At 31.8% G+C, this 23,753-nt stretch overlaps 1 protein-coding gene across 5 annotated transcripts in view; it reads left to right on the top strand.

Moving 5' to 3' along the window:
* LOC129943381 (protein madd-4-like) overlaps nt 1-23,753 on the top strand; it is a 158,841-nt gene that overhangs the window by 63,070 nt on the left and 72,018 nt on the right. The gene's annotated exons all lie outside the window — the stretch shown is intronic.

The raw sequence follows: 23,753 nt of genomic DNA, 5'->3' as shown, positions 1-23,753 counted from the left end.
AGCATATCCTATCCATATTTTAAAACAAATTAAAAGTTGTTAAGTTTGCGTCTCGATACTAACCTTTGGTCTGTTCCTCCCCTGACGGCAAGGATTTTGTACATCAGGATACACTAAACAACCAAACAACTGGGATAAATCGATTGAATGACGACTTAACCAACTATAAACAAGGACGACCATCGTAAGCAAGTTGTGTTTTGTCCAACAAATGTATCCTTTTCATTCTTTTGCGAGTAGGTACATAAACAATGGAAATGTTTTATTCTTCAGAAACTGATGAAAACTGATCTTTAAATCTATGTGAATCTCATTCTAATGGCATTATCCGGAAACGGATACAATTTTCATCCCAAGGCTTGCAATGATGTGGTCCACACACAAATACCTCGCTCATGCAGAAGGTAGTTTGTTCGATTGTCTGTCTTTCTGTAGCTGTAGGTCCGTCGCATCCGTCAGTGTCCTCTGATGGTCCTTTCTTTTCCGTTGGAGTTGTAATAATGTATGAGGGAAAGTTTATCTTCTTAGAGTGTAAACATGACCGGAAACTTTTGTCATGGTTGGAGAATTGAGATTGAGGGACTCTCATTCGGTTTTGGTGTATATTTGGGTTCGACTTCATTCCATATATAACTCCGTTTTTGCATTCCTGCTGGGGCACCTTGGGAAATATATATATGAACGTATTTTATGTGTGTCAGCGTCGATATTTTGGATGATGGTAAAGAATAGGGATAGAGTCAGTAGCTTGTGGCTTATAGCCTTGTGGAATGTACACACTTGAAGTGTTTTCTGTTTTACCACCACCAATGCCTTCCTCTGCTTCTAATACACTTCTATAGATCCTACACTCCGTTTGTCCTGTTGACACAGTCATGTCGCAGAGTTCATTTGAGACCTAGGATTTGGGAAAAATTACATTGGATTTTCGCAAATATGTAGTTCCTACCTAGTACATCTTTCAAATATTTTGCAGAGTTATTCTTATGAAATTGAAACTTTTGTTTGGTTTTGTTGTATGAATAACAATAGTTGCTATTTTTGTTCCTGAGTGTGTTTACGAATGCGATGAAAGTTTTTAAGGAAATTTGATACAAAGTTTTTTTCTTTAAGGTTTTTATATTGGACCAAAAATAAGATGGATGCTTTGGGTGAATTTATTTTAACTTTTATTGAAATTTTATACCAACTATCATATTTTGTTTATTTTTCAAAAATTTTAAATTATTTTCCGTACAGCATTCAATATTTTATAAAAATAAATATAACTCTATGAGTACCTTATATTTTAAGCCAACAAATTCGAATTATACTTTTAGAAAGTAAATAAATTTTTTAAAAGTTATTATTTTTAAAAATAGCAACAAAAATTAGCACACAATAAAATCATTTTGAAGTCTATACCATAATTATTTATTCACGTGATATTGAGGATAGAACATCAGTGTTAACCAATTCCGTGTATAATTTTTATGAAAAAAAAAATTGACTGCTGTATTTTTATAAACATTTTACTGATTAATATCCCTTTTATATGTTAAAGAGAAAAACTTAATTTAATTCGTTCTATTACACAGGGTAATCATTGTTTATGATATTTTTAATTATAAAGTTTGAAAGTTGACATTTTGTGTGAAATATGCAACAAGCGTCGATTCTTTTGAGATAATTTTCGACCACTTTTTGACACAGCCATAACTTGACGAATGATGGATTTCAAGTGCTTAAGAGTTAAAGGCTTCTCTGTATAAAACGTAGCCACACAAAAAATAGTGCAGTGGTATCAAATCGCATGGTCTTGGTGGCCCGCTGATATCGCCACGCAGCCGGGAAATGTGTCTTACAATAAAGCCATATTCGCTAGAGTTGTGTGGCTTGTGACACCGTCTGGTTGAAACCACATATTCTCCAAGTCGTATTATTCAATAGTATTATTAGCTTTTATTCAAAAGCAAAAACAACGCTTCGAAATATCGGTGGCAGTCGATGTCTAATCAGACCTCCGGACCAAAGACCGCACCAGACACTGACTTTTTGTGGATGTAATGGTCTCTCTTCAATTAGGATTCTCCAAATACTACAATTTTGTTTATAAACATACTTACCGAGTGAAAAATGTGCTTCGACGCTGAAGAAAATTTAGTGTAAATTGGACTTAATATGGTTGTAGCTGTGGATCCAAATGAAAAATACACCATAATGTGACGTAAGATATCCCTAATTCTTGAGAAAGACAATATTTGTAACCAATCAAGTCTTTCCAAATTTCTTCTCAATGTTGCCAATTGCTTCCGAAGTTAGACGATTATGTAAACCATAAGTTCCTCTAAAAGCACGATATGTGGGTGTGGCAGAATCACAATTTTTGTAGTAGATTTTAAAAATGTGTATGCGTTGTGCGTATTTCAGTACACGTCAGATTTTAAAGTGACAGATGTCGAAATCCAGCCCTATACTTTTGAAACCGAAAAAGTCATAACCCGTTATTTATATATAACAACATTTAATCGAAGAGGATATCTTTACTGGTTCTTGAGATATGGTTTACGAAAAAAGCATCGCGAATGTACGTGCGTACAAACACAGACATATCCCTTAAAACCTTTGATTTGAAACGTTGAGAAATGTCAAAATTTTCAATTTGGCAAATCGAACCGATCACAATAACTCCTAAGGGAAAGATAAAAATGTAGTTATTATATAAGTTTAATAAAATATAGATAAAACAATTAAAAACTTAATTTTCTTTATACGTATTATCTTTTCATATCAAAATATAAATGTACACGAAAATTAGAGTCTAAAAAAATTATTCTTTAATTCCCATCAGCAAAGTGACATTTTAGTTTTTGTTCCTATTTTGATGACTTGATTGAGTAAGTCAATGGAATTGCCTCTTTTAATTGATAGCCAGACTCTCGATGTAACATTTAGCTTTGATGTCCAACGTACATTTATACATATATTCTGATTTCAATTAATTACGATTGTTATATTTTGAACTTGGGGGAATTACAAGGGAAATGTTATTCACAATAAAAACCCGGACATTAATTCTGGACATTGACATTTCACTATAACATTTGTGTATATAGCATTTCCTTACATTGGACATAGGAAAACGATCGCAGATCTTATAAATAAGAATCATTTTAAAATTGACTGCTTAGAATTATGTTTCTTAATCTGGATTATATTATCTGTGTTTTCATTAATCTAATATTATAAAGAGGAAATATTTGTATTTTTTTGTGTAACAAATAAACTTAAAAAGTACTGGACCGATTTTAATAATTCTTTTTTCATTAGAAAGCAAAAATATCTGAACCTATTTATGTCTTCCCGTGCCAAGCCGAAACGGGCCGCTAGTTATTAATAATTTAATTGTTCTGCCCTACAAGCAAAATAATAGTATTTAAAGGATCGAGATATCTTTAATTACATTAAGTTTTTAAAATATGCCACTTTAAAAATGCTAATACGGTCAAAAAGATGTTTTTTTAAGTCTAAGTTGAGACTTAAAATATCTCTAAAAAAAAAAAAAATTGTATGGGAATTTTGCAAAGTTTATGTCTTTTTCTTCCAGATACAACTTAAATTGTATAAGCATCTTACTAAGTTTCTAAAAATCCTCATTGGTAACGAGTCTTTACTTGACTCTATGAAATTTTGAACCTGATATACAGTTTTGAAAAATAGTTTTGGAGTTAATTTTATTGCTGATTTCGAATACAAACTTAAATTTTAACTATGTTCTCAATTCTATCAATTATTTGATCAATTATTTGATAGAATTCTTTAGACAACAGATTCGTTGCAAGATCAAAACTAACTTTCAAATTGTTTTTTCCTTTTTCTATTCAAAACCTTTTTAGTATAAATGATTTAGCATTTCTTTAAGATATATGTATTTAAGAGAGACAAACTAACATACTAACAACTTATCAAGATTTTTCGAATATTATACGAAATAGTATAAATATTTCAACTGAATATTAAGGAGAGGTGTAATATATTTTAAAGACCATGTCTCAAAAACCTAAAGTAATGCATTAATGTTTAAGAAGGATTTAAATTAAAGCCACCAAAGCCCATTGGAAAAATGCAATTCTTTTACCAATCGACCAGTGTAATTTCTTTTTTGTTTGAAGTGAAAGTAAATGCATCATTAGGGAGTCAAATTTCACACCCATTTACAAATATGTATTTAGGCAATCAACATAAAGCAGTACAAAGAAATACAAAAAGTAAACAACACCATTTCGATTTTCAAACAAAAATTAAACCACCAGTCTGTTGATTTTGTTATTCAATCGCATAATCACTTAAGATTTCAATGAAAAAATAAACTTTCCAAAATAAAAGAAAATTTTCGATCTTTCAATTCCATTCCAAGTCATAAGAGATGTCCTAATTGAAAGCTGTCAAAAGGCAACCAACATCAAGTAACCTCAACCTTTATCTCTCACTCACCTTTTTTTTCGGTTAAAATTTAAAAAAATATATCACTTTTATCATTAAGATGGTTTTCTTAAAAAAATACCCTCTCCATTGGGGGAAATTTGTTTTCTTTTTTATCTTCTTTCGTATACAAATTAGATACATTTCCCTTATTTTGATATTAATAATTATATAATAATTTGCATTGATAGCAAATTCTTATAATCAAATTACACAATACACCCGCAAAGTAACACAAATGATTTCACAGTCAAAGAGAAACTGATGATGATGGGCGACTTGAGTTGGGTGGTCGGGTCGGAGAAAGGTGTCAAAAGGAAACGAAAATACAATATTTTTTCGTTTTCATCTTTTGACCATTTTCAATGGAAACAAAATAAACATTTTTGTACAATGTGAACGATAACGATGACGACAACGTTGATGGAAAGTACAAGTCGAAGAACTTTGCGGTATACAAGTTGGTCGTTTAGAGACACTGAATATCCTTAAGTTACGGTAAATGGCGCAAGGGGAATTTAATATGCCCTCAGGTAAAGTTAAGTCTTTCAGGCCCGCATTATGCAAGGACCACTACACAATGGCATTTTACCGCAAGCTTCTCATTGTCCATTCACGGGTATTTGATCAAGATTTTGCCATCAGCACGAAGCATGAAAATAGGTCAAATCATACTCCACATCATCATCATCACACCGTCAGCCAACTTCTTTCCAAAAACCGCCCAGGACTTGATGAAAGGTTGATGAGTAGAATATACGTCAAATAACATCATCGAATTGGATGCCGCATATAAGGAGATGTCTAAAGTGTGCCCTGTTTAGTACGAGGCTTGGGTAAGCAAAACCATTGACAAATTGAGGCGTAATTTTTAAGTATTGTCATGTGGCAAAATTACTGCATGTGTTTTGGAGCGTTTGCAGATGTGTGACAAAAGGGTGGCATGGGGCTGCGGTCGAGATGAAGAGAATATTATTTTACAACTATTTGCTGTTCGGGTGCAGTGCATGCAAACGTGTTGAGTAGACCAATTAATTAACATGTCTGCTCAATGGATTTCTTAATGGCGATTGTAGATTAGGTCGAGCGTGTACTGTAGTTACTTCTAAGTTGTTGGTGCTTTTGTATGATTGCTTTATTGTTTTTTTAATTGGAAAGATTGAAGAATATCGATTTCAGGAAGAAAATATTGCATTACATTGCACTATAACTTTATTGGAAATTCAAATTATTGTTGCAATTTTCGTATTATTATAACGATAAAATAATAACAATTATTTTGGCGTATTCATAGGTAGTATCCAGGATGGCTGTCATACCAGTGGTATAGGTTAGGCCCTGCTTGTGCTACCTTACAGTTTTTTGTTCCGCTTGCGGGTAATCGACACTATCTTTATTTCAAGAGTTATTTCTGTCATGAAAAAGTACTTTTTTAATTATTCGTTAAGGTTTGACAAAAAAAATTGGTGCTTAGCTGCCATATCACAATTTTCAAAAATATAATATTTTTCTTCTCATAAGAAGTTGTTGTAATCGGTTCGATTTGTGGAATTAAAAATTTCGAAGTTTCTTGAGGTTTCTTAATACAAGACTTTTAGAGAGATGTCAGTTTGAGAACGTGTACTAAACCTTTTTCTTCGTCCTTATCTCAAGCACCTTTAGAGATATCTACTACAAGTAAATTTCGATATACAGATGATAACAAAGAAAGATACGGAAATGACTTTCAAAAACATTGCGTGGTTGTTTTTTTTACTAAAGTAATTTGAAAAAAAATGAAATATTTATGTAATGAAGAATAACGTTTATAAAATTGTGGATTTTTCTCCATATTGTGGTGTTTAATAATTTTTAAATAAAAATAAAACGAACAGAAAATTATTTAATTTTGTATTTTATTTATTTCCTTTGTTCACTTTTATTTTCACAATATTAGTTTTAATTTTAGTTTAATATAAAAGTTTTAATTATAGTTTAATAAAATATATACGTGACGCGTTTCGGACTATATGTCCATCATCGGGAGATCTCATTCTACTCCCGAAGTTGTTTTTTCCATAAAAATTAATTAATGTTCGATTCTCACGTGAAGCTATTGACTTCAAAATGACTTCATTTTGTTAGTTAATGGTTGTTGTCTTGAAAAATCTTATCAATTTTGTTCCAAATTTGTTTCAAATTTAGTTTTAAATCTTACTAAAATTGGTAAAAATCTCGGTATATGTGCATTTTTAGAAAAACTAAATTAAAGATTTTTTAGAAAAGACGAAAACCTACAAAAAACAACAAAAAATTGATTGGAACTGTTTTCCGATAAAAAGAGGATAAAGCAAGATTTTGACTCAAAATCTTGTATCTAACAGACAAAAATTGTTATTAATATTTTGTTAAAAGTATTCGAAAAATGAACAGACGGACACTAAAATACTAAATAATTAAAAACTAAAATTTGTTTACCTCATCTTTTCATTGTATACAGAAAGTAAGGTTTTTCTTTTACTTATTTGTATTAATAGTAAATATGGGGACTCTAAAGCTTTGTAGGTGGTATACTTGATGTGTATAAGATAGGAAGAAAGAGCCTATCTCGTTAATTGATTTAATGGCAAATCCTCATTCATCAAATATTCTATTCATTTATTTATGTATGGTGTCTTAAGGCTTTTATTTAGCTGTGTATTTATTTATAAATTGAATATTGAAATATAGAAATCAAAAGCCAATTCATCATATGAATGAACACATCACACACGATAGAATAACATTTTTCTTAAGATTTGCCCTGCAGCTATATATCTGAGAAGTCTCACTGACTTGTGTGCGGTTGCATTAATGATAATAGTATCTTCAGGGAGTTTGGCCAACAAACGCCACCATCCATAAATGTTTACCTACACATCAACTGTCTATATATTCGTAAAGCTGATAATATAACATAAATATGGTGACCATTTCTGCTTGTCATTTGAAACATGTATTTTATTTTACATCACACAACCTTATTTCTATATCGTGAGGAATTTTAATCTCCGATTTTAAAAAAGCTTACAATGTTATGAATACGAACACACAAAAATTAACTAACCCATATAACAAGTAAAATATCTCAAACATCAGACACTAAAAAATGTCGTCATTTTTTACTAATAGCCAAGGCGATGAAACTTAAATTTACAAAAAGGATTAACATACAAATTTCATTAACAGTTCAAATCTTCCATTATAAAGAATAAGGAGACTAATTGAATTTCTGCTAGCTGAATTCCATCTTTGTTAAATAAAAGAATTTGGTCACCCTAATAGTACAATAATACTTCGCCAGTGCAATTAATTTGCTAGAAATATAGAAGAAAAAGATATAAAACTGTAGATTCTCAGTTTTCTCTATGTTAAGTTTAATTGTTTACTACTCCGTACAATAAAGTTACTTGATTTCTATTATATCGATTGGTTTTCTATCCAAGTTCATAGTTTGACTCAGGCTACATTTCTTTGCTCATAATTCCTTGGAAAAAGGCACCTTTATATTAAAGACCGTGGATATATCTATTGGCTTATTGTTTTTGTATGTGAATTTAATTAATTGAATTGTGTGGATGAATTGGAAAAAAAACCAATAATAAAATTAAGGATATTTTATAACTGTTAAACGATGGACAGTTTAATTGTTGTCCAAGAAACTATTATATATCTACTTAAAAGACAAAGATTAAACGACTATATGTATGGATAGATGAGATAGTTGGGAATCAATATTGGAATTAATCTAGCGTTTGACCTTTTTGAAAATTACCTATTAATCGGATAAATTAGCTTAAGCATGTCATTGCCTAGGTAAAGGTGATACTGCATATATTCAAATGCATATATGTTTATACATACATAGCTGTAGCTTATTTATGCCCCTTAGCAGTTTGTTGGCCCAATTGTCCAGCTCGCCGTGTTTTGTGAATTAAGAATTTAATTGTCTGTATACTTTAAGTCGTGAAAATAAAGTGTAAACATTGACACCTAAATATACATAAATAGGTGCAATTCAATTATTGTTTCCAAGTTGTTAAAACACTCGATGGCTAAGATTCTGATGGAATTCAAAATATATATGTACGATAATCTTGCAAGCCTTAAATTTTTTTTTTATTATGTAAATCAAACATAAAAGATGCTATAATTTATAGCCTAAGCAAATCAGAAAAAGGGATAACACACAGAAATACTAAATTCCACTAAGTAAGTTGCAACCTTGAAAGGCTGATATGACCAATGATAAAATATAATAATCCAATTTAAAGAAGCTTTACCATCTGTGGCATGATGGCTTTTACATAGAAATGTTATACAAGAGTTCTGTGTTAAATACCTGTTGTGCCACCTTAAAGTTTTTTTGCCACATCTACCAAAATAAGTTCTTGTCACGAAAACCGATTCCCAAATAATACGTTCGGAATACTGCAAACAAACGTTACTTTACTTATTCTCGATATTTATTGCAAATAGAATTGGTCTCTATAAAATTAAATTTATTTTAGTTTATAGAACTTACACCAAGCTACGGCTTTCTTTTTTAGACTGTTGGCAAAACTAACTTTTTCAAACTATAATCGAAGTGCTCATTTTTTGTATTAATATTTTTTTACCCTAAGCTCTTACTCTTCCAACCGCAAGTAAGAACATTTAAAAACCTCTTTTTAGTTTCAAACTATCATTTTTTATTGAATATCAAAAGACTTTTTGAATGTGAACTTAAATGCATTTCAATAATCTTCAATCTGACAGCACCTGAAACCCAATTACTTCTGGGTATTTAAACTTGTCTGTCAAGCTTGATTTTATTCTATATCCTTTTCGATGACAATGAAAACTCCATTTACCCTTTTCCACAGCAACTGTGCTACTCTCCCCATTTTCTTTTTTATCTGCTTTCCTTTTTCAAATGCTTCTGGTTCCTCGTTTATATTTTGATGAAATGACATGAAAGCAATTACTTTATACCTATACGCTCAAAAAAAGACCCACAAAAGACTGTTTTTTGTTGTAAGTCTCGCTATTTTTGTTCCCGCTTTATTCCAATCCAATGTGGATGTCGCACGAAACTTTATCATGAAAAAACAATTTGTCAGCTTGTCCTTGTCACTCATGGAGTGAGAGTTTACATTGAACTCATATATCATAGAAATCATAGGACGAAGTGACATTCGTTGTTTTCGGCTTGCTTACATATACATAAAGCTAAAGCCTACCAGTCACTGTCATAATTTGTCTCAAAAATGTCATTTTTATAACAAGGAAGTAGCATAAACGAATCGCATGAGCGACATGCATAGAAAAACAGATAGGGGCCCTTTGAACACAATTTTGTAGATATTAACCATTAATATATCTTCTTGTAATCAACGCAATAACGATGATTGATTTCCATTTTTAAACATAAAACGTTGAAAATATCTCTTTCTAAGAAATCTCCGGATGTATTGATTTTTCAGTTTCCAAAAATAAAAGAAAGTCGAAAATCATAAATAATGACTAATTGTATCCCCCAACTTTTTGTTTAATTTTATATGAATTTAAAAATTATCTTAGAATTTCTCAAATTTATCCCCTAACTCTAGTTTTGAGGAATTTAAAAGAACACGGAATGTTAAATTATTGTTTCTAAACGATAGGACAAATATTCAAGAAATATGCAGCTATCAACAAACATGGACTCATTTGTCACCTTAATTTAGAAAAATAATTTTTAAACTGCCTCCCATCTATCTGGAGATGCTCTGTGACATGTTGAGCTAAAAATAGTTCCAGACAAACCATCGTTAATCTTGATAATATCTCGTGTCGAAAAGAATAAAAGAAGTTTTAGAATTGCAGGTGATAAGTTTTGTGATAGCAAAGGAGGACATCATTTTAAATAACTTAGAACCCAAAATCCGAAAAAAGAACAGATATACTAAAACCTAGTCAGTCGTCTATACAAGTCATTGAGAAAATTTACTAGACTACGATTATTAATAAGATGCTACAATCGACGATAACAGCTGAGTTTTATTTGCCATTATCGAGATCAAATTGATTGAAAACCTAGTATCGAAGAGGTAGAGAGAGTGAAAAAGGCAAAAAAAAACTTGAATTAATATTGCAGATGAAAAGGTACATTTCCTTCTTTTTCTCCTGTTTCACTTCAATTTCATCTTATGTCCATTTGCTTCATTCTTCATCCATCAATCTTAAATAAATCATTAAAATCTTCCGGTTTTGAATCCTTTTCAATTGGGAAATGATTTTTGTGTCTGTATACCTATTTGCATTTTAACTTGAACATTAATAGTCCTTTAATTTTTTTTCCTTCCTCCTTCGAATTGTTAAAAGCATCATCAGCTCTATTCTGCATATTTAACAATAAAATAGTATTCCCAAATCTAAAAAATGCAAATAAAGCACATTTTTCTTTGAAATCCAGTTTTTATTAATTCATTTTGTAGATGTTTTGGTTTTGATTTTGTTATTATATCTGAGATACGTAATTAATTTATTTGTATGTTTTGGTATATTTGTATTTAATATGTAGCTTAAACCATTTTTTTGACAGATTCAACTAGAAACTGTCAATTATGTACTTTGGAATCAACTACCACTTTAAATGTTTTCTCAATTTAATGTTGTGCTTAGTGGAAAAGATATTATTGAGATCGAGGTAAAATTTTTGAGAATAGCACTTCTAGTTATCAATATTGTTCCAATGGAACATTGGACACTGAAAGCATCTCTTAAGTTTTATTATGTGACCTTATCGTTCCAATATTTGATTTTTCATTTAAAAACTTTATACATTGAGCAATGAGCACGTATTTTTTCAGGTCTTAATTATGTTTTTTTCGAGCCAAGATCAGAATTCGAACCAGGAATTTGGCTTTTTAAACTTTATATGAGATTTTGTCAAATTTTCTCTTTATCTTGACTTGCTTAAAGGTAACTTTAGAAAAAGTGTTCGTTTCACACACATTAACGTTTGAGTTCTCACAACTTGTTTGTTAAGATTAAGTTAAAAGTCAAAAAGGGTTGATCATTGATACTCCCGTTAAAATAGTTGAGAATTTATTTTTATACTTGCGAGTCTGTCCCCAGACTATCTTTAATAATGTTTCAAATGAAGTTTGACAAAACCTTGTATAACTTAAAGATATTTATTCAGTTGGAATTCCTCCAACTGTCGTAAGTCAGTAGTGGCACCTCCCTTTCTTTTGCATATTTCGCATCACTATGCTGGGGTGAATTCCCAACAATATGGAAGACGGCATTCTTAACATTAGTCTTTCAAAATTGTTACAAAGTCTTGCATAAGTAATTACAGATAAATCTATAAACTGCCCTGTACTCCCAAACTTTTTGAACAGGTTGTTTGTGATAGTTTAACAACATTGTTATTTTGCATTTTGCATAATTACTCAAAAGACCCTAGAACTTGCTCAAGATTTAATTATTCTAGAACTTTTGAAAAATTTGATCATGATATCATCACATTTGAGCTAAAGGCAATTGGATTGCTTCCTCCTCAGTTAATTACATGAGCTTCTTCTTATCTTCAAAACAGGTAGTATCAAGTTACCAAACCTTTCATTGCCAATTTGGGAGTACCCCAGGGTAGTCATTTAGGATTCTTCTCTTTATCTTAGCTATCAATGAGTAACATTTTAATCTATGCGGATGATATGAACATCTTCAAAGCATAGAAACTCTAAACAATTGACTATAACTCCAAGATGATATTAACAGTTTTTTTTATTTGATGCAAAAGAATTGGCTTAACCTCAACCAAATTAAATATCTGGCAATGTTTTAAAGGGATTTAATGGAGCCTATTAAATCGATCGATAGGATTTGTTAAAAGTTGGTCTACAGAATTTCAGGATCCTTATGTTATTCTAGCTCGATATAATACTTTGGTCTATCCCTATCTGAGTACGCATTCCAGGTATGGACTCCTCTTTACGAGATCTACAAGAACAGGATAAAATCTGTTAAATGCAACTTAATACGTATTCCAATTAAGAGGGTTACGGTCTGATCATTATAACCTCCCTCCTTATGAACATCGAATAGATTCTTTAAATGCAGCCTCTATGAAAAAGGATGTGATATTGTCTTTTATTCATTAACTTTTAACTGGTGTAATTAATGCACCTGATTAATTAAATTGTATAAGTAAGAACTACCATTGAGGTAACCGCAATACCCGTAGTTTCCAATTAATGCATGTTTCGCAACAACGCACTAATTATGGCGTGCATGAGCCATTAACTCGCATGTCTGAACTTTTAAATATGAAGTCAAACTTATTTGATTTCAGCATGAGTAAGAATATTCTTAAAAACATATTAAAGCCGCATTCAAATGCTTCATCAATATTTTTGTAATTTAATGTTTGCTTATATTTTTTCTCCGTTTGTTTGTTTGTGTAAATACAATGTACACAAAACGACACAAACTTCGTTTCTAGTATCATCGAAAAGAAACTGAAGTTTAAACTTTTTCATACATAATTTAAAATTCTTCAATTCAAATTTAATATTGGTTAAATTTTCAAACAAAAAATTTACCGTTTAGACCCTTAAAGTCCTACTCATAACTTTAAGGAACACAAACTTTACTTGATAAGAACTTGATTCTATTGCTGGCATATATCTCTCGAAAGTCATAAAACCTCAGTTTCTCATAAACAATTATTGGATTATTTTTGCCTATTGTGCTTTAACCTTTATATTCCAATGTTGAATGGCGATAATTTTTTTATTACACAACCCTTCAAGTTTGGTTTATGACTTTTAAAGCTTGAAAATTTGTATTCCCATACAAACGTAGAACGAATTCCATCTGCTGCCTTATCACTTGCCCTAAATTTTAAAGCCAGACAAGATGTTGACGATAACTATGTATAATACGACTACGATGATGATGATGATGATGATGATGATGATGACGACTATGACGACACTCAGTTGGACCACAATTATTATTTGAATTCAAATAGCTTTCTCTTGTTGAAAGTATTTACTCAAATATCCGTATGTTTCAACTGTGTACAAGAAGTAGACCTTGTAGAACACTTGTGTATATTTGTTCAAAGCAACAATAACAAACAAACAAAAGCTCCCTCTCCATATAGGATTTCCATCACTTAATAGGTGTGATTCGTATCTGGTCTAGACCTCTTTGAATTTGTGTTGTAGAATACGGAGTCTAAAAGTCTGAAAATATAAAACCTGTGTTCCGCACAGTTGTACGTACGAGTACTACCATAAAAACCCCTTGTCCCAATCCCAAAAATATATACATATGTATGTACAAAGACAAAAGTCTCTATGGGATATCCTGAGTGGGGTTGACTTGGTTGGTATTTTGCTTTTAAATATATCCTCAGCTTTGAATAAAAGGAATTTTATGCCTTGTTTTTCTCTTCGTCTTCAATCTTTTTTGTGTCCTTTTTCCTTATTTGATGTCCCAACTCTCAGGCAATAAAGTCGGAAAACCTCAAAAGCACAATGAGCTTTTGTGTACAAAATTAAACCTCCATTTAGCTATCCGGAATGTTTATATATGTACATATATCTTTTATATATAATTCGACCCAAATTCAGTCATTCTGAGGCAGCGACAAGCCGACAAATTACATGGAAATGTCACCTGGCTATGATTTAATGACTGCCACACTCCATTCTATACCATCAGGTCAACATAACTCTCTCAACTGGACTTGCTATACCTTTTGTGTAAGAGGGAGGGATAAAACTTAGCTACTGTTCGCATAATTCATAAATTGAAACTATTAAATCGAAACGTTGATTTGCGTGCGTGATAGCAAAGTCCAATTACATAAATCTGTTTGATCATTTTATTAGTCCTTTTGGTGTCTTGTAAAGAGGACCGGATTTAATCGTTTAAGGGAAAGTTCAGTCTTCGGCTGTGAGTTCGTTTTAGCATAATTTTATTTTTTGGAAAAATTGTTTTAACATAAGACATAGAATGTAGAAATGTATTGCAAAAATATTTTTGAAAAATCATTATAATGAACATAAAACAAGTGAAAAGGTTGTTGGAAACTTCAGATTGACCTGTATTTGTTCAACATATTTTTATACAAACGAGATTCCAAACACAATCTCCTATCATTTTTATTCAAGCCAAAGAAACTCGAGTTTGGAATGAATAAAAGCTGTGTAAATTATAGCCAGATCAGAGGGGGGAAAAAAACTTCTTGCATCGTCCAAAAAAAACTTTAAAATTTATGTCGAACATGTGATCACACCACTCTACAACAAAAGTGGTTTATGAGGTACCCCGAACTGAAAGCTGTGCAGTCTCCTAGATGCAAGTAACACCCATGGATAGTGGTATTGGGACGCTTTTGAGACAGTTAACAGAATTAAGTTTTCAAAGCATTAACTTCTATAGGTAGCCCACATCCGGAGAACAAGGATGAGAATCTGCAAACGAATAGGAAAAGCTGAAAGAACTGTCATCAGCGAAACAAATGAGTGGGTTAGAAGTTTCAGGCAAAAGATCATTTATAAAAATAAGGAAGAGCTTCGGAGACAAAAACGGAGCCAATAGGTTGTTAAAGATATTTCTAAGCTGAAAATGAATAAGCGTTTCATCTTGAAATGAAGGGACGTAGTTTAAATTGGACGATAGTAAGAGTGGGAGGATATGCCTGTTTTTAGGGGACAGGCTGAAAAAAATGATGTTTTCCATTCCCTCGAAAAGAGATCCAAAGAATAGGTACGATTGAAAAGTTTAAGCAGTGGTATTGCTAGTATTGAAGATAACCTCATCAGAACAAAAGCCGTGATACTATCCGGGCTATTTTTGAATTTTAATATCTTTAAGTACTATAGCAACTGAACGAGTGCGAAAGATTCGTCAAGAAACTGCGTTTAAGGATCCCTAGAAATCTAAACCAAAGATCTTTCTTAAAGCTTTTTTCGCCATCCAATTTTTAAGAACCAATAGAGATATTGATTTCAAAAAAATTCTGTTATTTTGTTACAGATAATAACACAGATAAAAATGCAGAAAGGATTCTTGAAAATCCTAGTGTGTTTTGTTTTTATTAAAGCGTAATTCAATTGACGACTTTTTTTTACAAAACATGAATAAGTACAAAAAACTGAAATACTTAAAATTGGTAAAATATTGATTTTCTACTCTAATATCTTGAGAACAGTACTGTTCTACTATTTATATAAAATACTGTCGTTTCACACTAAAAAATTGATAATTTCTTTATAAAAAATATATTCCTTTTTTAATTCACTACTAATAAACCTCAAAGTGATTCGAGGCCTTAAGGCTCCTGGCTCCTACCATAAATCTAGTGGTTTCATACATCAAGGACATGTTGATAGTATTGAAGCGAGAAGGTGACCCTCTAGGTGGTTATTTTCTGTTGTGTTTTATTTAATGTCTAGCATATCATAACGAATTAATCCTGACATTATACCTGATTTGTTTGCAGCGGGTGTCCTGTCCAATGTCCATGTTCTGTCGGTATTAATATAATTTTATGTACGAGTATATGTGTGTGCGTCTTAAATTAGCCATAGGTGTGACTTACGAATTGTTGCCAAACAAATGTATGCTAATACTTTGGCTGTTATGAAACACGCGGTCATATAATTACTGACCAGGCGTCATCATTAATTAGTGAATGTTTCATATCAAACAAACCAACGCCCCTCCCCAACCATCTTTTATGTGTTTATTTCCTTCCTCTTAGGCGTCGAGATGATAATGACACATGGCGCCATTGGATCAATATAAAATTCTCACTCTATCATATAGTCGTGTCGTGTATAAGAAGAACCTGGTACTGGTAAGACATATGAAAATTATGAGCTACAAAAACTTATATTTGAACAGAAAATATTTTTTCCATCATGCATCCAGGATCAATGGAATATGACTCGATATGATGAGGTCTGAAGGCATTTTACGAGAAACTCATTTCATTTTCCAGAATGCCACTAATAGCGATGAGATTAGAGTAGACCAGAAACTTTATACATACAGATTCAAGGACACTTATAATGGATTTTCTTGCCTAAGACATTTCCGTTTTATTTCTGTTTTCTAAACTTCTTCTTCCAAAGCTTCGTTGTAATGATTATTTTGTTTAGGGGAAAATATAAAATTATAGAAATAATTATACCCAACTTAGTAAAACAGTGATTTTAGGAAAGTCATCGGACTGAAGTAGCGAAAAGAGTGACGTTATGGTTGTATACAGAATTTCATTGCCACTTCCGATGTAGCCATTATTTTAAATGGATTAACAGTTTCAGTGCCACCGAGTAGCAAACATGCCAATTTTAGCCATTGTAATGGTATATTTAAGTCTAAGGAAAAATATATGTAAATTAGAAGAAATACTTTGTTTCTGGTCATATTTTGGTTTTAATTATGAATGAGATTTTTACATGAGAATTCTTACTTCTGTTTGTTTTTTTGATTTAGACATTATTTCTCAATGGCGTGTGAACCCCTACAGTGAGTCAATATATTCTTAATTCTTAATTTTTGAGGGCATAAGATTTTTAATTGTATGTCCTGTGAATGTTCGTAGGTCGTTTGTTTTCTCAATTTAATTTAGTTCATATAATTTAAGAAAATGTTTTCTCTGCAATAAAAAAATGTTGGCAATTCCCTCATTTGCGTAAAAGTACCAATTAAATTAAATGATAATTATTGTCCATCATTTAGGAAAGTTATTTTTACTTTGATAGAGTTTAACGTTCAAAAAATTTCACGAAAATACATTTATGGAAATTCATAAACAGATTCAGATACTCGTATATCTTGGAACCAAGCAGCTACTGCTTTTATATTATCGGCTTTGAAATTATAAAGTATTTTAGCTTCTTTTCAAACATTGCCAATGAAAATGTTTTATGTTAAAGATTCATTTCTAGTAGTTAAATATACATAGAAGAATATCTACTCATATACATTATTTCATACTGGCCAAAATTGTATATGAAAGATGTTTATAGGAATAACAATTTATGCTTGGCATTTAAATTCGCAAAATAAGAGTGCTTGAACAAACGTTTGGTGTTGAAGCTAAATTCTTAAAAATTGTTAAATCCTGGAACAACGAAAGGTCGCCTTCATTTTAGGTATGAGAAAGATTTTGAAAGTCGTATAAATTTAATTGTTAGGCTTAAATCAAAAATTGTTTACTTGGCAAGATCTCCCATACCGTCATGGACATTTTTCATTGTAGGTCTAGAATGAATCTATACATCCAATAAAAGCTATTTGTGCTCGAAGTACTTTTAAATAAATGTTCGCCTTTTTCTTTAATCCGAAACAATTTGGAATGCTTTACAACCAAGGATGATAACAATAACTTTATTTTACACAAGAAGCCTTAATTATGTATAACAGACAATGTATTGACTGTCTTGGAAAATATGTTGAAAAACAGTGAAACCATTCGTGGTGTTTTTGTGGAGTCGGCCTTAGTTACATTCTTCAATTTAATACATTATCAATAGAAGTAGCAGATGTCTTCATTAAACTTTGTAAATTTTTTAAGTTAAAGAGCAAAAACCTTCAACTTATTTTTAAACTTTTAATGAACCTGATCTAATCATCTTTTTTCTTCTGCCTTCCGTTTACGCAAAACGAAGAAAAAATTACTATACATTTTCACTTTACCCTTTGATTAAATACCATAAAGCCTAATTGTTAAAATTATCATATTGACATTAATTTGGAAGTAAGGGCAGGTACACTCTTGATCGTCTACAAAAAATTGGTATACAATGTAAACAAAAACTTCATAATGAAATTAAGAGCAATCCATCAGAGCATTGCGTTTCACTATAAAATAGAATAAGCAAAGTTTCACTCTATATCGCCAACAATAACCCTCTTTCACATTATTTTAAGGGGTTGAGGTTTAGGATGGCAACAAGGAACATCAAAAGACAATATTTTTCATCTAAGACAAGACGCCTTTCCCAACTTTAAATTCTTGTTTTTTGTCATTTTCGACACTGATGGTGTCTCGAGGATTCACTCTTTACACTTAGAAAATATTCTTAGGGTATCATGGATTTAGTTGGTTGTTAAGGTAAACTAAGTCAACTGTGTACCTGAGCCTTGTCATTACTCGACGTTTCCTTGCTAAAGTCTTGTTTGCTCCTTTTACTTCACTTTCGTTCATCATTACATAAGGATACGATACCGATGGTGGAAATAAATTAAGTTGTTCCCTCAAGTTATAATGTAATTCGAGGATGTGAAATACAAAGTTCCCGAATCGTGCTTATAAATGTCAATAAATCAAAAGTCAGCTGACTAGTATGTTCTAAAAGCAAGGCAAATGCTCCACAAGCCGATTCCATAAAATGTCTTTCTGTATAATAAAACAGTGAAATTTTAAATCGTCATCAGCATTCAGCAGTCTTTATCAAGGACGAGTAAGAAACCATTAATTCTAGCCCGTCATTCCAAAGAGAACCAGAAAAAAATGAACACAGAATCCACAAATTTTAAGGAGACACACACTGAAAGCCCAGAAAAAACAGAAGTGTCTCTAATAACAAGCCAGCAAAGTATTCTTATGTGACTACCACGAGGAAGAATTAACTAAAAATATTTCCTTAAAATTGTCACGATGATAATTTATATTGTTCACAAATAAACTTTTGCAAATGATTTACCTTAGTTAATTGTGGAAATTAATTTTAATCAAATGTGCTCTTTAGGACCATTACCTCTGTAGAGGTAAATCACATTACAGTGAGTTTCAAATTCATTTGAATGATAACATTTTATGGAATAAGAGATGTCGCTATTATCAAATACTACACAATTCAGGAATACATGCACAAAAAGGGTAGGATAGGATTATAATAGATAAGGTTAGGTTAGGTTGAAGTGGATATCCGGGATGGAATAAGTCATATTAAGGCCAGTTTATTGGCCCTTTGTGATATCACATGAATCTCTAGGCTTTCCTTCTAAGCTCAATGATTCTAATTTGAGCCACTTACGAAACGTGAAAGACTGATTATGTTAATGTGATTAAGATCGTCATAGAAGAATGCTCCTAGGTAATCCTTGTGTTTTTGAGCTAAAGCAGTGCATGTACAGAGGAGGTGAAGAACTGTTTCCTTCCCTTCCTCATCATCAACATCATAAAAGCCATTTGAGTTGTGGGTTTTCCAATTAGACAGTGCCAGGATATGACACCGATTATCGAGCTTCCATGCGATCTTATCGCCAAAAGTTCCACATTGAATGATTGGGAAGGCGAATAATTGAGAGTCTTAATTTAAGCTGTGCAGAGTACACGCCTCCACCAACCTCTTCATTTGTTTTTTATCCATCTATATAAAAGTGGATTGAATAGTCTTACAGGAATGTCCTTTTCTCCCAAAGAGATGTAGAATGTACACAAATCTGGAAGTCTCTGTCAAATTGGGGTGGTGTAGTCTGTGTGCTTTGAAAGTAATTCTAGATACCTACTTAAAAATGACGGAGAGGCCAATGTTGTTGTAAACCTACTGGGATGAAGCTTTGAGGCGAATAGCAGAGCTAGTAACTTTTTATTTGCTAAGTATATTGAGAGTTGTTAGGTAGAGTAGGGTGTCCAATGCCAAAGATTGGGTCGTGCGAAGAGCTCCGCCTATGCATAGGCAAGCTGAAGGTTGTACTTTATTTAGTTTGTGCCCTACCGTACAGTAAAATCGGTCTGATGTGTATAACCAATGCGTTATTCTAGGTTGTAAGCCTCGTCTGACAACATTAAGTAATATGGCAGCACTAGCTAAACGTGGTAGAATGGGAGGGTTAACATATTAAATTTGGAGTTTCCTCGAAAAAGGACTAAACCAGTAAGTTATTTGTGGATTGCCACCAAACCATGTCCAGTCCGGTCAGAAACCATATATCACCGTCATTCGCATTGACAATCACTTCGAAACCCTCCGCCTCCAAAGCAGTAAAGATTTTATTTACTACAAAGTTTCAGATGAGGGAGACTTTTTTTTTTTATTTTAACACAAAAATTCAGAATATTGAATTAAAACTTGTTAATCTCAAAAAGTGATAAAAAACATTTAATTTCAGATTTTGTATAATACATCACTGACCTTGCATCAATTTAGAAACTCACTGTAGGGTTGTTTAACACTTCATGTCGAAGTTTTCTAAGTATGACAAATAACGATGAAAAAAAAGACAATTTACGAAAGTAACACGCGTGCTTAGTACCAGGTGCTTCAACTTCTAGCCTTCATTCGTCTTTTTGTTCTTATTTATTTTTGTATCTTGAAAGTGTTTATTTTTTTATTACATTTATATTTCGGCTTAGAAAAAAGGAAATTTCAGAAAGATAGACGTATGACAGATTCAAATCTTCAACTTTTACACTTTTTCACAGCAAAAGGATGTTTATTTGACAAGGCATAAGCTGCATACCAGAAGGGTGTAAATTGTAAATATATAAAGGTAAAGGCGAGTATGAAGGCTGAAAGCTTTGAACCAATGTTTATACTCACCCCAATTCTGTACACACTCTCTGCAACTTGACATGAGTCTACAAATGAAAACAAATGAAAATGTTTATAAATAACTTTAATTTGTCACTCAGCATGTTAAAGAAAAAAATCACAAAATAAGCACAAAAATAAAACCAGGTGAAAAAGATGTGATAAAATTATTGCGCATCCTTTGTTAGTTGAGAGGGCGGCAAAATATTAAACAAAAAAAAAAAAACCTTACGCACAACGATAAACCTCTCTGTACGTTTACCTCAGCCTTTTTCAGCTTAGACACATATGGGACGGGGATAACTCAAGAATTTATGGTAGAGTTGGTTTTTATTTGTATTAACCTAAACAGTAGATATGACGAAATATTATTATCGCTTCAAGTTTATGTTTAAAATAAAACATAAGAACAAGGTTATGAAAAATGAATGAAAATTAAAAATGTCAAGATTCCTGTTAATGTATATGTACATAGTAGGCTTTGAAAAATAACGTCAAAATGGTATCATCTGTGTGTAATATTCAAAAATTAAGAATTATTCATTATTTTTCCTCAAAACAATATAAATATGTCCTCAAAATTTAAAAAAGAAAAAGAAGTTTTTAGACTACCATTGGGCGTCGCATTGTCTTTTTGGTCCATGATACTTAAATCTTACAAAAAGTCTTTTCTCAGTTGTTGAACTCAATGTTCCATTTATGCATGCCTTAACTACATACATAAATATGTATGTATGTACATACTTACATACATATGTGTAAATGTATTGATTGTTTTGTAGCTAATTAGGCTTATGATTAAAATGTCACTCAATTGATAGATCTATAAAACATATAAGAGAGTTTATACTTCATTCTTTAATACGAACTCATGAATCAAAAGAAAACTGACGACTCATATATCAAACATAGATTGCTTATGTTAAATCGACTTTGACAATTATTTGAGCCGTTTATTTTGAAAGTGGCATAAGTCACTTTTGTGTGAAGTAGAGATATTTAAGATATTTGTTATACCGTTAATTACCAATACTTCTCTCGAAGAAATCTCAATAGTTCTCAGTTTATTGAGTGCAAATTTTTTTTAAATAAAAAAAAAGATACCGTTCAACTGTGTTTAGTGTTGCCATTAACTCGATTTTTTTGAAAAAGTAACTTATGTCACTTATGCTCATTTGAAAAGAATGGTTTTTGTGTATTTTAACATAGAATCGAATTAACGATTTGTGCATTCACCCAATTTGTAGCAATTAATCCAATTTTTTTAAGCAAAGATTTTGTGCTTTAATACTTTAAATGTTTGGCAATTAAGGCTTTGTCAACAATAACTTGCCAAATATTCTTTTCTAAGGTTGATTCAAACTGTCCATAAATGAAAACCAACTGCAAAATAAAAATGGCGAAATTGGAAACCACAAGTCTAATAAAAAACTGGTTTCATGCAAGAAACCCCTATTTCTTAAATAAAAGATACTTTAAAGGTTAATAAGACTGAAATTAAAATGTATACAACTTAAACTTGAAATTGTAGAGTTTTGAGGATAATTTCACATAAAATATGGATTATTAAGGCCAAGTTCAACATTCAGTTCCAGCTATATGAGTTGAGTGATCCGAAAAACCTATAACCTGATGAGCTAAGTGTTTAACCGGTAAGAATGAAGGAGGTGTAAATGATGTTCCAGTCATCATTTTCAATTCGACGAATCGAACCAATTGCAATACATTTCGTTAAGAAGATAATAGTCCTCCTGTACCTGAGATCGTAAACAATTTGATGAGACGAATCTTCTTTCGAACTCGTGCAGTGGCAAGCGTACCGAAAGACATTGACATCTACAAAAAAAAACGCGCTGGCAAAACCATTGCTTAAGTTTTCTATCTTTCCTACTCTACAGGCTCTACAAACTCATGCTCTTAGTATTGATTAATAACAACCCACCCAAACCGTTCAGTACAAGTTGTATTAGTTGGTTGGTTTCAAGTCTGAAACCTATTAATTAAATGCTGGTATCCCTTAGGGCTCTGTTTTGTGTCATCCTCTCTTCCTTATATTCATAAACAAGCTATGGTCTGCCACTTTTAATCCATTAAACTGTTTCGCTGACTACAGTTTCGTCAGCTATTCACGTATTGGTTTCTAGATTCACATGCTTGTCTTAACAGCGAAAGTTAAGCTTATTAAATTCCGATCTCGACAGCATTGTCCAATGGGGAATTCTTAAACGTGTAGAACTTAATGCTTCAAAAACTCAATGCTATCTCATGTCGTTACATCGTAACCTGTTGTTCCGATGCCATTATCCATAAATGGTTCTTGCATTGAGGAAACTAATTAAGTTTCAGTGGTCGGTTTGTGTATCATAGATCACCTATTATGGAATGATCACTTATTCGACATAGCCAAAACTTATACTAGGTGCTTAGGATTTCACCGACGGTGGAAAAAATTGTCACCTGTTCTGATCTGGCTGTAGTTAACGAAGCCTTCTTTGTATATAAGCTTGAATATAACTCAAAAATAATTTTAAATATCTTGGATTGAATTTAAAAAAGGGCTTTAAGATTATTGGCGATTACAGAACTTTAAGCACTGCCGCAATGTTCTAAGCCTTTCGTTACTCTAGCGATATTTTTACAACATGTTAAGAGGTATTCATAACCCCTTTATGGTCTTATAAAAAAAAGTACTATTTCATTATTCCAAACTTACATGCATAATATATGTTCATTTTGAGA

Source organism: Eupeodes corollae, chromosome 1, assembly GCF_945859685.1.
Source record: "Eupeodes corollae chromosome 1, idEupCoro1.1, whole genome shotgun sequence".
NCBI lineage: Eukaryota > Metazoa > Arthropoda > Insecta > Diptera > Syrphidae > Eupeodes > Eupeodes corollae.
This window is presented reverse-complemented; position numbering and strand designations above follow the sequence as displayed.